Below are 16,901 nucleotides of genomic sequence, written 5' to 3' on the forward strand. Positions count from 1 at the left end.
CCCAGCCTGCCTCCACCTCCCTGCAGCCGCTGGCCGCTCGGTCCGTTGCCGGCTCCGTACCGCTTCCCTGCCAGTCCGTGCTCACGGCCAACCGCACGCGTGTGCAGGGAACGCGGCGTGAGGCACAAAAGCTTCGGCTCACCAGCAAGCCCCGGCTTTCCTCTTCCTTGAGCACTCCTTCAACCCCACACCGCACGTCCTGCCACCGGCATCGGGATCTCCCCCAGCGTCTGGGGACCGATCCGGGAGGACAGGGCTAGGAATGCCGTGGGCACCTCACCCATCTCTGTGAACCTGCACCAGACAGGAACGCATCCTCACCCAAGCCCTCTGGCTGCAAGGGGACCCCCAGGGACTGCCCAGCTTCACCTCTGCGGCGCGGTGCCCCCCTGAGACACCTCAGCCGCCCAGCACGTGCCACCGCGCCAGCCACAGCCAGGGAGTCTAAACTGGGAAGGATGGCAAGGAACGTGTCCTCGCTCCGGGGACCACAGCCCGCATCTTGGCTAAAAAGAGGAACGAAAAGCGTACTTCAGAGAATAAACCCAACAGATTCCACCACCACTGCCAGCGGGCAGCCATGAGAAGACAGACCAGCCTCCAGTTCTACCAGTAAATACATCTGGCACATCTGTAACAGCCGCTCAAGAGGCAGATCACTGTTTTCTTCAGTCACATTTCCTATTTAACCATCCTGTGAGAAAATTAGGTCATGCTTTTTGCTTTCTGGATCAAACATTTAAACCCAGAGCTAACGGCCCACTGACATTTTCCTGGTCACCAAACAGAGTCGGTGTTGGTGCGAGCGCCTGCATGGCTACAAATCTGACCCGGAGCGCTCCGCAGGGATTTTAGCTGGAGAAACTTAACAGATGCAAAACCCAAGGGGAGAAGAGGCCAGGGCACAAACACGGCCCAAGCCAAATCCTCTTCACTCAGAAGCTGGGAAGGGTTTGGCATCACCCACACTGCCCGTTCGAAGCAGTTCTGCCGGACGACCAGGACACGCTGAGCAAACACGACGCGGCGGGCACTTCTGAGGGCTTTTCCTCCTGCCGCTCGCTACGGCAGGTAACTCGATTGCAGGCTCGGTGCCTTTCCAGCAAACACAGCCTCAGGTCTCCGATTCCCGGTAACAACAAAACCTCTTTAAACAAAACCAACTGGCACTTCTCCAAACCCTCTCTCTCTGAGGTACCTACAACAGATTTAAAAACCAGGCAGCTCCTTTTGTGCTGGGAATAATCCTCACCACTCCAACCAGCACCAATGGATTTTGTTTACCCTCTCTTCCCTTCCTTCCTCTTCAGCAACCTGGATGTCAACCGTTAGACCAGCGGCTATTGTTGTCCGTGGCCCAGCACAGGACCATCCTGCTTTGCCACCCAAATTCAGAAGAGGGTGCTGATGGCAGTGCCATACCTCGTAACGGCTCTCTGCGCTACGTCTCGTCTCCAGTTCAACAGCGGGCACCTGGTCACGGGCCTCATGGGTCAAACACCCAGGGTCCCACGAGCAAGTATCAGCGAGGTGGACACGTGGAGCGTCTTGGCTTGGGCTGTGCTCATGCAGAAGTGGCACCAGCTGGCCCGGCCGGGCAGGGTCTTGTTGGAAAAGTGGGCATGTCCTGGAAAAGCTGAGCACCCCTTGCCGGAGCACAGCCCAGCGAGGCAGCACCCCACAGCAGCCACGCTGCCTTCTTAACCCCTGCGAAGGGGCAGCCTCCCAGCAGCCCCCCAGTGTTTTGGGAGGATATCAACAGAATACCAGTGTTCCCAGTTCAGCCTTTTCACGCCGCCTCGTAGCCAGCAGCATTTCAGAGCTGGGACCACCACTCCTCGGGTTGCCAGAGCTGAGTGATGCTACCGTGGCCCCGGCCGAGACGGGGCCAGGAGCCAGCACGAAACAATGCAAACCATTTACAGCGCAGGAAGCTGCATCTGCTGGATGAAACGCTATCTTCAAACAAGACGTGTTTGGATAACTCCAGTTTCATAACTCGCCTCTTCCGATGTTAGGAAATCACAGTAATAAAAAGAAAACAAAATGGGGGAGAAGAAACTTGGCATGGGGAACAATGGGAGAATTGCTTGAACCCGGCGCTGCCAGGGAGGTGAGCCCAGCCCACTGCGCCCCGGGACAGGGGGCTCCGAGGACCCGCACAAGAATAAAGGTCTGATCGGATATCAATGGGAAAAGAGTTAACTCTGCGCGACAGACATCAGGAGCACAATAAATTTTGATGATCTTCTATATTACTGTGCCTGCTTGTGTGTTTGTTTTGTTTTTAGTGGAAATCAAAGCCATCAAGGGGGAGGGAACAGAATTAGAGGTGGTCAACCGGGAGCCTCAGAATTTGGGGTCCAGCGGACTGATCTTCATCATCTTAACGGTGATGGAGGAGACGGTCTTGAAGGGGATGACAGCTCACCTTTTCTTAGCACTGACCACTTGGGCACAGACAGCCAGCTGTTTTCTGGTGATCTGGCGAAGATAAACTTGCCCGCTCCATAAATCCCTGGCGCCACCCTAGAAACCCTACGGATATTAGAGGAGGACTTAGCGGTGCCTTAGCAGGGAGAAGCGACAAGAAGAAGACAACCACAGCAGCCCCTCAGCTCCCAGCCCCAGGCAGCTGCTCTGGGACCCAGCACAATGGGAATTCCCACCGGCGCTCCTGCCCGAGCAGCCAGCCCGCGCTGGGTAGATCACCCATGGTTCAGCCGCGGCAGAGTGGCCGGCATGGCACGGCACAGCACAGCATCCATGAGGGAGGCCCAGAGCAGATAACCCCCGGCACGGTAACTCCATTTTGCAGAGGAATACTGTGCACCCGCCCAGCCACCTGCTCTGGACACTGGCCCCCGGCTCCAAAACGCGCCGAGGGGGCAAACCAGCCTCAAGAGCAAGGCGGGGAGCGCAAAGGCAGGGCTTGGTAATGGGACTTTGTTCCTGGTTTTAAATACTGAGGCTTTAACGTAAACCAGGGCTGGCTGCTCCTGTTCGCTCCGACCCACCAGTGCACGCGGGCGCTTTGGTTCCCTGATGCCCCGTGCACACCAGCTGAGCCCCACAGGGACCGGGACACACGGGCCCCCCGGGACGCCGCTCCGACAGCTGATGGGTCCCGCCACCACTGCTCCTGCAGCTGCCACCTGGAACAATCCGGGACACGGAGCCAAAAGCTGAGGTCACTGCCTTGGCCGCCGGACCCCTCCCCAGCACCCACCTCCTCTCCCCACCCTCCCCAGTCCAAATATAAACTTGCTTACAGGAAATGCCTTAAAGAAAAGGCACCTCCCTGAGCCCCGAAGAATGCCCAGAAAATAAACTGTCTCTGGACATGAAGGAAATGGCTTTTTTTTTTTTTTTTTTTTTTTTTCTAAAATCACACTACAAAGCAGCTTTAACCCTTTCGTTCCCTGCTGACACTCACTCACCCACGCACCTCAGACCTCCAGGGTGTTTCGGGGTGCCCGTGCAAGAGGAGCCTCCTGCCAGAGGTCCCTGTGTCCCTGCACCATCACCTGACCACAAATGGAAGCAGCAACGGGAAGAGGAAGGCGGCGTGTCCTGCGCCAGCCCCCAGACCCCCGCAACGCCAGCCCCCCACCCAGCAGCCCCTGCCTTCTGCAGGCACTGCGCTGCAGCTGCCCCAGCCGGGCTGGGGGGCAAAGCGACGGGTGGAGGCTTAGGAACCACAAACGCTGCTTTCATACCAACGTCCCTGCACGGAGCACAAGAAAGAAAAAAGAGGAGAAGGCCAGGAGACGCAGGACACAGAGCTGCAGCTGTCCCAGAACAGCTGGTCAGGGAGGCTCCAATGGAAGCAGCCCCCTCAGGGAGAAGGGATCTCGCCCTCCCCGGTCCCTCCCGGGGACCCACGGCTGCACCGCAGTGGACGGAGCACCGGGCACCGCGGGCAAGCATTCCGACTGCAGGGCACGGGTACTGCCGCGGCCGCTGGAGAGGAACAGCGATGGGGCAGCAGCAATCAGGGTTCGCTAGCATCCCCCTGCGTTCTCAGGTCACAAAGCGTTCGCAGAGAAGGCAGCTCTCCGTTATCCCCCTTCTACAGAGGAGAAAGCTGGGGCAAAGCCTCTGCTGAAGCAGGGTCAGGAGCAAAGCCAAGAGCACAGCCCCGCTCCCCGCATTCGCAAAGCGCTTCCCTTGTCCCCGGACCGTGATGCCTCCCTAAACGTGCCCCTTAAAAAATGTATACTCAGGGCTTTAAGTCTCCAATGCACGAAGTAGTTTGATACAATTCAGCTGCTCCTGCAAAATGCCTAAAATACTTGTTGCTTGCTCTTTTCTTTTTTTTTTTTTTTTTTTCCAAACAGCAGCAGTGCTGGAAAAGCCATGCCGCAGAGGTGTGTGCAGGCCCTGGGCGTGGGAAAGGAAAGCAGCGGGCCCAGCTTCCCCTTGGCTGGGAAGCAAGCGTCCGTCCGGAGCACAAGTTCAGCAGGAGATCGCGCCTGCCTCCCGAGAAGAGAGGCGGTTTCTGCTCAGTCTGTGATTTTTTGCCTCACGTACTGAGGCACCCAGCGTGAGCAGCCCTGATCCCCGCAGGAGACCCTGGCAGTTCTCCTGGAGAGCAGCGGCAAGCGCCTCGGAGACATCCACAGCAGAAGGATGCTTCCATGCTTCCGCAACAGCCAAGCAAGGTCCAAGAGAGCAGAGCAGGGCTGTTCCTCCGGCTCTGCTGAGACGGGCTGTGCAAGCGTTGTCCACTGATCAAACAAGCACTTGGGCACATAAAGTCCCTGGAGACACCCGGGCGGAAGGTGCTCAGGAACAGCAAATCCAGCAGCAGGCGCAGCTGACGTCCCATTTTCGGGATGGGCATCCCCGGCAGCTGAAGCCTGCAGCAGCACGAAGCGCAGAGAGGAATGTGCCGGGAGCACAGCCCCGGCCGGCCGAGCCGGGGGAGCCCGGAGCGCTGCCGCTGCGCTGGTGTACTTTTCACTGGGACAACGGAAGCGTCTCTGAAACGAAACAGTCTTCACAGCAAAACCGCGGCGTGCGCTTGTCACTGCTGCCGGCGGCAACAGGGCAGCCAGGGAGTCAGCCTTCGGGAATGGGGATCCGCGGTGTCGGCCAACAGCCCTCGCTGCCCCGCCTGAGCAGGTGGCCCAGGGGATTTGGGATGCTGGCGCTGCTGCCCCATCCCTACCCCCATGGCCTCGTGTCCCCCGGCACCTCAGCTGCGCAGCTCCGGCATCTCGACGGCAGGCAGCCCCGCCGGCCATGACTGTGCCGCGCTTAGGTGCCGTGGGACAGCAACTCCCGTCAGGCGGTGCGAGTACCCACGGAAGAAACGCTGCAGCATCCTACAGCAGCACTTGTAAATCATTTATTTGGACTTCAGCTGGGTTTCTGCAGCCCGCTTGCCACGCTACCAGCCGTGTAACAGGACGGCCACAACACAGCACGCGTCCATCCATCCTCTGGACGGGACGAGGCCCCGGGAAGACGAAGAGCAGAGGCGCAGGTACCTTCCTCTGCGACCCCCAGAGAAGATTTAGGCACCGCAAGGTAATGAGGCCGTGTAACTGTCCGGCCAGAAACATTTCCTGCTCCAAACAAGCAACAAAAGATCAGGATCAGAAACACTTGTAACGGAAGATGAAAAGATTTGGAGACAGGCGGAAGGGTGCTGAAGGAAACAGAAGGGAGGGGACAAACCGCAGCAGAGGAGGCGCTGGTTTGCGGTGGCCCATCGGCAACGCTCAGCCTCCATCCGCGGGGAAGGCGTCCCTGGGTCGGAGGGGAACGGGCAGGAGCCGAGGGGACCCGGGCAGGGGAACAGGGAATTCGGCGCACAACAGGGACCGACAACCTCTCCTCTCATAGACGTAATCCCAGGTGCACCCGAGTCCTCCAAACTTTTTTTTTTTTTCCTTTTTTTGGAAGTCCATTACTTGTAGCTGAAGGAGAACCACTGCTTCCTAAATTCTTGCTGCTCCCGGGACACCACCACAGCTCCCAGGACTCCATCCCAGGAGAAGTCACACCGACAGCGCTCGTGCCCAGCCCCAGCCATAAGGCCAGTGCACACCCACGCCCGGGAGTCCCATGCTGGTGGCTCTCACTGGAGAGGTTTGCTCAGGAGGGCGTACAGCAGCCACGGGGCAATCCTCTGCCTGGGAAAACGAAGCCGAAACGCCAGCCCCAGCTCTTGCCCAACGACGCTGACGACAGGAGGTCAAGTGCGCTCTGAGTCACTGCTGAGCGTCACTGTCCCGCAGCCTCGTGACACTGCTGCTGCCGCTGCCCCTCGCCGCTTCCAGGTTCACTGACAGCAGCAGAGGGAATCAACCCCCAGCCCCAGCCAGCCCCAGAACCGCTCCCCTCCCTGCCCAGCCTGGCCCGCTGCCCCCCAGCCCAGCCTTTTGCCCAGGGGTGCGGCGGAAGGGTTTTGTTGCCGTTCCTAGAAGAAATGGGGAGAGAGCGCGACTCCTCTGCGCTGCGCCAGACAAAAGGGCATTCAGCAGCTGAACTTGTGCCCTTGGCAGCAGCGAGAATGTTCCTGTAAAATTCGCGGGGGGTGGGGGGAAAGAGAGGGAGAACAGAACCCCACCATGGATCTCTGCAAATAAATTGTGCTAGGGCAGCGCAGTCTCTCCCGCTGCCACGCACACACGCCTGCGCACACAGCTCCCCACAGCGCAGCCGCTTCCCTTCAACGGCAGCACCGATCGCCTGTGCCCCGCGCAAGCACGAGCCGCCCCCACGCTCGCCCCACACGCGGGTCAGCGGCCCTGAAGCCGAAGTGATGTCCATCCCGGAGACAGCCCCGAGCTCCCGCTGCGGGGCACGAAACAGCCGAGCCCCCCTGGGACGGTCCCCCAGGCTGCTGCGGCTGTGAATGCCCGTTCCCAGGGCCAGCCGTTAACGTCTGCTCAGCCTGTGACTGGCACCGGGTGAGAAGTGCCCTTTTCCGATAAGGCATCCCTCGACGCGCTCGACAAACAGCTGGCCGCCGTGCGCTGGGCGAGCGTGCTCACGTGGCGCGGGGACCCTGTCGATCATTAACTGAGCGGCGGAGGGCAGAGCCGCAGGCTGGCGAGACAGTCGAGGAACTGTGGACGGGGGCTGCACACCCCAGGACCCCACAGGAGCTGCATCCCACGGGCTCGGGACTGGCATCCATGGTGACCCCCGGGGGGGCATGGGGCAGGGGAGAGACGAGCAGGGAGCGGGGCACGCGAGGCCAGCACGGCTCGGCACCTCGATAGCCCTTTGTGCAGAGCCGTGCAAATAACACGTCCAATTAATCAGAAAGCAAACAGACAATGAAAACCCGCAAGCCGTCACCTCCTGCACCTAAAAACGAATTTCATGCTGGAAATGTAGGAAATGACCCTGTCTCTTTAAATTTCCGCGCCCAACCCCGGCAGCCTGGAAAAGTTAATATGATTATCCGGAGGTGACTTTCCGAAAGGCTCGCACAAGAAGGGTTATTGTGGCTCAATCATTAACCAGGCGGGAGACCCCCGGCCTTGCTGGAATGCGGCCGCGCACTGCGGCCGCCGCTGCTGGTCCTCTCCGGAGCGCGCGGGAGCTCGGCACAAAGGTTAACGGACCCTTGCAGCACGGCCTTTCTTCCAGTGCTACATCCAACCGAGCGCCTCCCTCGCACTTCGCAGCAGGGCTGGAAGAGCGTCTGGATGAAGGGAAGTTGAGAAACGAGAAGACAGAGCTCCCTCGGAGACGGCCCCGCCGCCAGCCGTGCCTCAGCTCCCACCTCAGCTCACCCCGGGGCAGAGCCAACAGCACCCACGGCGTTCGGCGCTGCCACTCCGGTGGGTGCCCTCGCCTCGCAGCGCCACTGCTGCCGCGGGACCGGCACGGGCACAGCGTGGGATGGGAGGCCTGGCAAGACAGATGTGGCAGGCAGAGGGATGGAGCAACGTCTCTGTTACCAGGCTGGCGCCGGTGGAAGGAGATAACGGTGCCACCAGGCCGGGGAGATGAGCCCTGGCGCGGGCAGGGGTCCCACAGGACCCTCCCCAGCTCCCCACGCCGCCGGGGCGCGGTGACCACGCCAGGAAGCATTTCCTGCCTCCGCAGCCGTGCTGCCGGCACGCTGCCTGTATGCGGAGGATTAAACTCCCACGTACTCTGATCGCAAAAGCCCTTCCCGAAGCATGCCAAGTGCAAGTGCAAGTCTGCAAACCCTCGCAACAGGCAAACCACCTCGGGCTCCTCAAGGAACGAGCGGTTTCAGGAAGCAGACCGGGTTCTCCCCGCTACCGGGCGAGGATTTACCCCGTTCCCCGGGCTCTGCTGCGGCACAGAGGGGCCAGGCATCCCGCCCCAGCGCCGCCGCAGAGCCCGCGGGGCTGGGTGCCGGCCGGCGTGTTCCTCGGCTGCAGAGTCACGCAGCAAGCCCTGCTGCACCCTCAGGGAAAGGGCAACCTTTCTTTCCCCTACTCGACTCCAACTGACTCAGAGAACCTTCAAATCTTTTTGAAATTAGCACGAACACCAAGGGGAAGTACTGAAGCGCCCTTAGGCGTAACCATACTGTGTTCTCTCACAAAACTATAAATTGCTGGCAGCCCGTCCCGTGCACAGGCCCAGGTTTGGACATCTGAGGCAACGCAGACAAGGAATGCTCAACAGAAGCACGACTGGATTTATTCAGTTGGTCTTTTATTAGAACAGTATTTCTCAGAGGAAGCGCACGTACTCGAAGTGAACGTGATCACTTCCCTGGAAGCCGGGTTCGATACCTGCTCTGCACATAAGGAAATTACTGACGAGCTTTTGGCATGAAGGTGGGAGCTAATTTTTTCCCTACGAGAAGGGAGAGAGGCTGACAGGGTTTGAGCTGAGCTGTGCCCCTGCCCCGCTGACAGCGAGGAGCGGACGCGTGGGGAGAGCAGCGAGGGGCTGCTCCGCCTGCTCCAGCAGCGCTGCTTCCTCTCTCAACTGTTTCAGTTAAAATGTAAACAGAAAAAAAAGCACATTCATTGATAAGAATTCAAGTATGCACATGGAAAAGAATGCACACTTCTGCCAATAACAGCACGATCCCTGCTCTGACACCCTGCGACTGCACGGGGGTCTCTAAAAGGGGCTCCTCTGCCCTCTGCACCAGGGAGCCGTGCCAAAACACAAACCACAAAACCAAACCCGCCAAGGGCTGGTGTTTAAGGTGGCCACGACCAAACAGCCCCTGAAAAAACAGGCGCTCACCTTGGCAGCACGCTCTGATCGATGGCTGCTTGTTCACAATGTGACAAACTACGTGCGCAGGGCAAACCCATCCGTTTCCACTGAAGACAAAGGTCTCCAAAAGAGACAATCCACTGGGAGCACATGCCCACGGCTCCGAGAGCCAGAACGCGGAGCCCAGCTCCACCGCTACAGCGCAAGGACCTGATCTGAAGCCTCCTGACGTCAACGCCGGTTTTCCATGAACTCACTAGCTCTCTGGATCAGCTGGCAAATCTCTGCTTTTCCAGCCACCGCTTCAATCGTCAGCAATCCCAGCCAGAGGAGAGGCGAAGCGTCCGGGCAGCCCAAAGCCCGCGGCCGGCCCGTTCGCACCCTCCGTTAGCCGAGCGAGGGCTCTGTGGGCAGCGGCCGGGTAGCCCGCAGAAGGAGCCCGGCAGCCTGGCGCGCAGAACCCCGCAACTGCGATGGTGGCAGCTGCCGCTGCTGGGTCTCGGCCGGCACCGACGGAGCTCTGTCACGCCAGGAAAGCTCCGAGCTTCTCCCCCTGCCCGGCTGTGCAGCGCAGGCACCGTGTCCGTGGGCACACCGGGCAGCACAGCTCACCCGGCAGCATCACCCCACCGCTGGCAGCAAACCGTCCCCTGAGTGGTACCCGCACGCTGCCTTCCAAAATGCGGCCCCTCTGCTCCCCTCACCCCCAGTGCACACAGATACCCGCACCCACGCACCCCGGGGCCCGCAGGTCTCTCATTTACCTTCGGGCTCCGCTGCGACTCCGTCAAAACCGCGCTTCCCGCGGGGAGCTGCCAAATCCCGGCCAGCGGGGAGGGGAGGAGGAGGAGGAGGAGGAGAAGGAGGAGGAGGAGGAGGAGGAGGAGGAGGAGGAGGAGGAGGAGGAGGGGTAGGGAGGGTGGAGGACCCCTCGGCCCCCACCCCGCCGCGGTTAGGGTTAGGGTTGGGGTTGGGGTTGGGGTTGGGGTTGGGGCTGGGCCGGTGCCCGCCGCGGCTCCGGCCGCTGTGGGTGCGGGCGCGGCCCCGGCAGGTGCGGGGCTGAGGCGCGGGGCCCCGCCCGCCCAGCACCGCCCCCGGGCCCCGCCCGCCGCCCGCCCAACCGGGCCCGGCCCCGCCCGCGCTGCCCCCCCGCTCCGGAGCCGGGAGGAGTCCAAGCCGCGGGCTGACGGCCCCGACGCCGCGCCCGGGCGAGGCAAATCGGGGACCCCTGCGGGCCGGGGAGGGGGCTGCCGCCGCACCCCCGGAACCCAGCCCGGCCCGGCTCCGGTCCCGTCCCCCCCCCGCTCTCTCCGCTTCCAGAGCCGCAGCGGCGGCCGCAGAGCCCGCACCGGTCCGGCTTCCCCTGAGCATCAGGCTGGGGGCTGGCGGGACAGGGACGGGGACGGGGACAGGGACGGGGACAGGGACGTGGACACCCAGCAGCCTCTCGCAAGGAGCCCGCAGGCTACTCCCCAAAAGACAAGCCCCAGGACAGTTCCCCCCAAACCCAGCAGGGGTGCGGGCAGCAGCAATGCACCGAGAAGCTGCTCCCGCAGGACCGGTGTTCCAAAAATCCCCCTCGCGCTGCAGGGGATTTTTTTTGCTCGGTAGCTGCTGCTCCGACAGCGCAGGGTGCGGCAGATCCTCCCCACGGCTCACGAGTGGGTTCTGCATCCCAGACCCATGTCGTGTGTGGTGGGAGCAGCCGTGGACGATGGGCGAGAAGGTAACGAAGAAAATGGGGGATAGGATCCGGAATAGAGGGGCTATGAGGAAAAAACAGTGTTTAAGGTGGGCTCGAAGGAGGAATTCGTGCGAAAGGGGAGCTGAAAGGGCTAGAGGCTGGGGAGCACCAGCCTGGGCGTAGGAGAAGCAGAGGGGAGGTGCAGACAGTGAAACACTGGGCAGGAGGCTTGACGGGTACGTCGTAGGGCTGCCCCAAACCCGCTTTTCTCTCAAAATCACTGGTGGGGGTTGGACGGTTGCCCAAGAAGGATCAGGGGAAAAATTAAAAAAAAAAAACATTTTTTCCATTTCTTTCATAGTCTGAGAGGCTTTTGATACACATCGCCTTCCTTCCTTCCCCAGCCCCAAGCTCCTGACCCTCCTCCCACCAACCCCCCCGACTGCCTCTGCCCCCCCAGCCCAGCACGTCATCCGCACGCCGCGGCCCTGGCCTCCGGAGCCACGGGGCTCAGCACCGGCCTCAATGGGGCCGTTGTTGACTCGAACTCTTCCTACAGCTTTGTGGGAGGGAGCCTCTCGCCAGGCAGGGACCGGGGGGTGGGCAGGGTGGGCGATCCCGTGGGGAAAGTCGCTAAAACAAGGAGTGACGGAGGCAGCGAGCACCCCACTACAGAGCTGCAGGCAGGCGAGGGGTCAGAAGGGGGTCAGGGTGTCAGAAGCCCAGCCGAGCCCCAAAGTACCAACACCCACAGAGCAGGGTGACAGAAAGGGATGGAAGGGGAGCAAAACCTCTGGAAAAAGAGGATGGGTGCGAAGCCCCGGGTGCTGACCACGGAGCCAGCGCCCCAGGGGTCGGCCGGGGTGGACGTTTCACTCTGGCTGTGCATTTGGGGACGGGCCAGAGGCAGACGGACTCAGCACCGCTCCCGGCACAGGGCAGAGCTCACGCCACTCGCCCCGCATTGCGGCCGGTCAGCAGCGCCCGGGCGGGCCCAGCGGCGCGATGTCAGCCAGCGGAAAAATCACTCGCCGCGGAGGAGGATTTCGAGCATTTTCCACTCATTTCCTCATGCACAGCGGGAACGGGGAGGGTGTGGGGGCAGAGAGGCAGGAAATCTCCCGGAGACGCTGAGCTATAAACAGGCGACAAGGAGGGCAGGACCAAAGCGGCCGGTCCCACCGCCGGCGCGTCCCCACGCGTGAACCCCCGCCACGGCAGCGCGGCGGAAAGGGCGCCCTCTGCTGGCCACGGCACGCAACACCCCACGCCACAAGAAAACACCCTGGAAACCTCAAAACAAGCAAAGGACCTAAAGAAGGAAAAAAAAAAAAAAAAAAAACATGGATCCATGGGAAAAGCGCCTCTGCTCCAGCTGCCCACCCACCGCGAAGGGAAAACCCACGCACCCATGGCAAACACATCCGGGGCCGCCCTGAGAGGCCATCAGCGGCTCCTCTTCTTCCGACAACCAAAACAAACAAGGAAAAAAATAAAGTTAAAATTTTCTTTCAGGTGTATAAATAAAAACTGACCACATAGGCGAGCAAACCAGAAGTGGGTGTCCTGGGGTGGATTTACTCACCAGCCTGCGCTCAGGGGACTCCTGCTCTGCGAATGCAAGCATTACTCGTGTTTCACAGTTTTCCACTGCCGCGGACGGAGAACAGGAGGTGCCCGCCAAATTTTCACGTGAACCCGCTTCATCCTGGTTCAACCCCACGTCAGAGCCGGGCCCGGCCTGCCCTTGCCGCCCTCTCCCACCTTGGGGTGCCCGACTTATTTTTCTGTCCCGCACCCAGCGCAGAACGCTGCTTCACTTTTCTCAATCCCCAGATCTAAAACCCGATTTGGCATTGGGCATCCCGCTCAAGGAGGTGCCTGCTCCTCCCCTCCGCCTGCCCCAGGACCCCTCTGCAGCGCAGAGAACCCAGAGACCCCCTCTGCCCCATCCGCCTCTGCCCCGCTGCGTCTGGGGCCGCAGGGATGCTCCAGCGCCCATCTCGGCACAGGGTCAGCACCAGCGCAAAGTGCACAGGCTGGCTCCAGCCGAGATGAGGGCAATGGCTTCAATGTCCTTTACGAGAGGAGAATCGGGGGAAAGAAGTTAGCTGGCACCAACAAAATGGCAGATGGAGCCAGTGTCACCAGCTGCACGAGTACAGCAGGCAGGATTTCGCCAATACTGAATTCCCCAGCTTCCAAGGGAGGAGGGCAAGAGGGAGGAAAAGAGAGACTCAGAGACACACGCACAACAGCATCATTCATGGGAGCTGATTTCGTGCAACAAGGGTCCTGTGTCTGGCCCGGAGCTCTGGGCAGTTAAAACAGCAGCCACGGATCTCAGAGAAACAGCAGGAATTTATCTGAGGAATCCGGATTATGTGGCCAGTGCTGAACCAGAGCATAAAGCCTCCAGCTCCTGGAAGGTAAATGCGTTGGCGAGCAATGAGGAGCAGCAACCAGCTCCAGGAATGAGAAGCACCAACCCCGCTCCAGCACAGCGGCCCCTCTCTCTCCAGAGGCGCAGACGGGTAATGTCAGGGGCAGGAAACGTTGCCTTTCTCTGCGTTTTTAGTGCAGCTTACACGTCAAAGCTCTTACCGACGAACAACCATTGCACAGCGAAACCTTGCTCTCAGTTTTCAGTGCATTTTCTCATTTTGGTTTCAGGGAAGTAACCACGCTCAGAACTTCCCCCTCGCTCCCTTTGCCCTCATGCAGGCTCCTCACAGGACGCAGACACGCGTGCTTTCTCACCCACAATTTCTTTCCACTCTGTCCCAATCGCCCCGTGCTGCCACGGGGAAATGCAGCGGCACACTGGGCGCGTGGTGGCCAAAGGGGCTGTTTCCCCGCTCGTTCCCCGCTCATTCCCCGCTCATTCCCCATGCTTCCCAAGCACCCTGCAGCCCAGCCGGCCCGAGGAAAACCCTCTCTCTCACCAAGGCTCTTCCTTTCTGGCCTTCAAAGAGAATCACCCAATTCGCAAGAGGAGCCTGCTGTTCCGAGGGGGAATCTGCGTTTTGTTAGCTACAGGAAACAGAAAATCGTCCAGACCCTGAAATCAAAGCCCCAGAAGGACGGAGGGGCTGAGCTGGGGGATGGGAACCCGGCAGGCGCGGGGCTTCAGAGTTACAGAAATTTTTATAGGCAGAAGGGGAGCAAGGACAAGAAGCGGCTTCACTTTGCGGGTGGAGGGGGCTCTTGCCTCTGACAAAGAGCTTCCCCACAATAATTGCCTGGGAAAACTGAAGTGTGGCCAAGCTGGTTTTGATTTTCTTTTCAAGACTTTTTCCTCATGTCACGTCGCCGGCTCGTTTCTCAGGGGCGGGTCAGGGCGGCAGGAGCGCCGATGTCCCCGGGCAGGGAGCCGCAGAGCTCGCAGAGCTCTGCCCAGAGGCTCTGGCACCAGCCCACCTTCTCGGGGAGACGAACCCAGTGTGGATGAACACGTGTCAGAGAGCCCAGCCGTTCAGAGATGGCCTCAAGCGTTCCCTGCGGAGGCTGAAAAGGAAACGCTGGAGCCTGTGCCTCGAGCCTCAGGAGACGCCGTCCCCTGCTCCCGAGAAAACATCTGATTGAAAGAAGCATGAACTGTTCGTTTGCTCTCAAGCTGCCCTGGCAGAGTGACTTTCAGGGTGTAAATTCTTGTTCAGGAAGTTTTTTAAACTCTTTTACTACTTAGAGCTGATCAAGAAGAGTTTTACGGTAGCCAGGCAGGGGATCAGTGCCCAGGGACAGGAGAGAGCCACGGAGTCAGGCCACAGAGGCTGTAACAGAAGGAAAATGAAAGTGTTTGAGAAACACCTCTCTTCCTTCACGAAACACAACCGAAAGGGCAGCAGAGCCCGTCCGAGCGTGGGTCGGGTGCTGCTGCTCCCAGGTCAGGCTCTGGGTCGGGGATGCTGCCTGCCCGGGGGCTGTGCGGCTCCGGGAGGGACCGGAGGTGCCTGTGGGACCCAGCTCAGCGACCCACCAGCTGAGCCCGAGACAGACCCCGTGGGCCGGCGGGGAAGGGGAAGGCGCGAGGCAGACTCCCTCCCATCACGTGTCGCACCAAACCCACTAATAATCACATTCGGCTCATCTTTTCTGCTTCCCACCTCCTCTCCTCCAAAAAACAGGGTGCCAGACGTGCGGGCACGCGCCAGGCCAGGAATGAAGGGCTGCAAACCAGCAGAAGCAGCGCAGGAGATCTTCATGTAAAGAGAGAAGAAGAACTCAGCTGTGACAACATATCAACAACAGCTAAATTTAGTGGGCTATTTTCGGAGCTCCAGATGCTGGGTAAATACAACCTTATTATTTCATGCAGGGGCAAAAGTTCAGCAGAGTCCCTCGTGCTTCTCTATTATTTCACCACGTCCAGCCGCAGAAGCCCACTTTTGAGACATCGTCATCACCTGGCTGCGCTGAGGGAAGCCGCCGGCTCAGTCCCCGTCCCTCGGCAGCGAGACGGAGGCCACTGTGTAATGACATTTGCAGAGCACGCTCCCCAGCCTGCTTTCGGAGAGGCCCAGTGCTGCTGTCGGCAGGAATTCGCTCGGAGGACGCAGTTCTCGTGCGCACGGCTGGTGTGCGAGCCTTTCCTTTCTGCTTTGTCCAGAACAATACATGGGAAGGGATTGTCAGAGAGGAAGCGGAGCGTTAGGAAATCCATGGAAACCCGGCCCCGGCCGGGACTGCTCCAGCGGGACGGCTGGGGGCCCGGCACTGTCCCCCACGCAGCCTGGGGCCGCCCGCGGGAGGGGACCCACGGGGCCATGTGGGGTGGGGTCCTGCCGCGGGGCAGAGCTCTTGGCCCCCACTCCAAAGGGATGAAAAAATCATCAGGGAAAGGAACGGCGTCTCCCGAGCCCACCATCTGAACGTTTCCTTTAGTGACTTCCATATCTCAGAGCGCTTTCTGGGGACGGCCAGCTGAGGGGACAGCAAGCAGCTGCACCAGGCTCTCCTCTGGGCTTTACAAACCCCAGAGCAGGGTCTGAGCAGGCAGCGGGCTTGCTCCGAGCCCAGTGGCATTCACACGAAAGGGAGAGCTTCAGCCAGGCTCCATCGGGCACCGCGCGGCTGCGACGTCGAGCAGCACGCTACAGCTCCAGTAGGTGTGTCGAATCACGGGTCACAAATCCTTCGGTGGAAAACCGCACAGCTGCTCACATGTGCGAGGGCTCCTGCTCCTCCTGCCCTCTGCCCCCTACGCAAGCACGGCGCTGTGGTGGCTGAGCATCCCGCCGGCAGCCAAGCATCCCGCCGGCAGCGCGGAGCTCCTCAGGCTGGGATCTGGACGTGCTGCCAGGAAGGTGAGGGCTGGGATTGCTGTGAACGTAGCTGAGCCTTTACCAAGAGAGACTTGGATTTTACAGGAAGTTTTAACCAAGGCGAAGAAAAATCCTATAAACATACTTCCTCCCAAAATCCTAACCATGGATGTGATCCGTAGGAGCCTTCCCTGCCCCTTCCCTTGCACAGGGCTCTTTAACCCTTTCTGACAAACTCTGGATATTCACATTGCTAATCTCTTGGTGAAAGGGAGGGGAGACCACCCAGGATCACCTCGGGAGCTCCGCTCACAAAGCACCTTTTGTGCCCAGAGCTTTCCTGTGCTCCCGGGCTCTCAGGCGGCTGGCCTTGGAGCTTACCTAATCCTGACATGGATGAAAAACACGGATCCTAACAAGGCTATCGCACTCCAGTTAGGGGATCTGCTCGGAGATGGCCGGGCACATCCTGCGGGCTCCCTGCGAGGCGGCATTTCCCAATTCACAGCGCCGGGGGCTGCGGCTGGCAGCGCGGGCGGCACCGCTCCTTCCCACCCTCGCTGCTGTTTGAGAGCCATCGTCCGAGGGACCTGTTCTGAGCTGTGCGCCGAAAGCAGGGGAGCCGGCTCAGGGCAGAGGAGCGCTCCAGGGTCCCTGCTGAGAGCCGGCGGCCGCAAGCTGACCATAGCACCCAGCCAGGGTTGCTGCTGGAGGTGCCGCTGGGCATGGGTGCCCTGCCTGGCACTGCCTCGCGCCGCTTGCCCTTGCTGCCCCTT

The 16,901-nt window shown here is 60.4% G+C and overlaps 1 protein-coding gene across 3 annotated transcripts in view; it reads right to left on the reverse strand.

Moving 5' to 3' along the window:
* Positions 1 to 16,901, reverse strand: part of STARD8 (StAR related lipid transfer domain containing 8) — a 49,227-nt gene that overhangs the window by 27,296 nt on the left and 5,030 nt on the right. Inside the window, exon 1 of one of the 3 annotated variants that reach the window (XM_086756714.1) lies at positions 9,942 to 10,009. The exons of 1 other annotated variant lie outside the window; for it this stretch is intronic. The gene's annotated coding sequence lies outside the window, so the exon portion shown is untranslated. Of the gene's footprint in view, positions 1 to 9,941; positions 10,010 to 16,901 lie in introns of those variants that run through there. One more of the 3 variants, XM_086756715.1, reaches the window with a different exon arrangement.

This window comes from Chlamydotis macqueenii, chromosome 11, assembly GCF_036417535.1.
Source record: "Chlamydotis macqueenii isolate bChlMac1 chromosome 11, bChlMac1.mat, whole genome shotgun sequence".
NCBI classification, from domain to species: domain Eukaryota; kingdom Metazoa; phylum Chordata; class Aves; order Otidiformes; family Otididae; genus Chlamydotis; species Chlamydotis macqueenii.